Genomic DNA, 1,275 nt, shown 5'->3' with positions numbered 1-1,275 from the left:
GTTCAAGAACAATCAGAATTAACAATGCTACCTCAGGAAGATTACCCACAATACTATTACAATTACCAGGACGACCAGGATTGCGATTTCTCGTTGACTCCGGGGCAGGAATCAACTTGCTTAAACAAAGATGCTACCCAGGAAAGACAACAATACCAGACACAAAGAAATTCTCCATGGGACATTCCGAATACGAATCTAATTCCAAAGTCAAATTGAATTTGTTCGACAAAAAGATAGACTTCTCTTTAATAGATGACGATTTCCCAATTATAGAAGATGGCGTATTAGGCTTACCCGGTTTGAATCAATATCGATTCGAAATCTCCAACGAAACATTGAAATTAGATAACAACACCCTTCTGCTGCAACAAGAACCAACCCTTGCACCAGGAGAAACCATTCAAAAAATTGTATACCTCGAAGGGAAGCCAACGCCAGTGTGCTTTATCAATGGTGGTAAGTCCTCAATTCAAGTTTCTAACATTATCGAAAATACAAATACCATAGATCAAATCCAAAAATTCAAATCTTCGATTCGACTATCGCACATAGAAAAACCTCTCAGAGAACCTATAGAAAAGATTCTTCTCTATTACATGGATGTATTTAATTTAGACAGCGAAACATTACCGTGTACATCTCTTGCTAAACATTCCATTACATTGAAAGAAGATAAAATCATCAACGTAAAATCCTACCGTCCTCCCGAATACCATAAAATCGAAATAAACAAACAAATGACGGAAATGTTAGACAAAAAGATTATAGAACCCTCCGACTCTTCCTATAACTCTCCCGTCTGGGTCGTCCCAAAGAAAATCGACGCGTCGGGGAAACAAAAGTGGCGAATAGTGATTGACTTTCGGAAGTTAAACGAATTAACGGACCAAGACGCATATCCATTACCCGACATTGACGATATACTATCGCAACTAGGGAACGCAAAATATTTCTCCGCTTTAGACTTATCCTCGGGATTCCACCAAATACCCATGGATGAGAATTCGAGGAAGTACACTGCATTTAGCACACCACAAGGACACTTCCACTATAACAGAATGCCATTCGGGCTCAAGAACGCACCCGCTACCTTTCAAAGAATGATGGACACCGCGTTAAGAGGTTTAATTAATAATCATTGTTTCGTCTATCTCGATGATATCATTATATTCGGGCAATCGATAGAGGAACATAATAAAAACTTAGCCATTATACTCCAAAGACTCAGGGAAGTAGGTCTAAAAGTACAACCGGATAAATGTGAATTCCTAA

This window comes from Bombus terrestris, chromosome 18 (genome assembly GCF_910591885.1).
Source record: "Bombus terrestris chromosome 18, iyBomTerr1.2, whole genome shotgun sequence".
Lineage (NCBI taxonomy): Eukaryota > Metazoa > Arthropoda > Insecta > Hymenoptera > Apidae > Bombus > Bombus terrestris.
Note: the sequence above shows the minus strand (reverse complement) of the source record.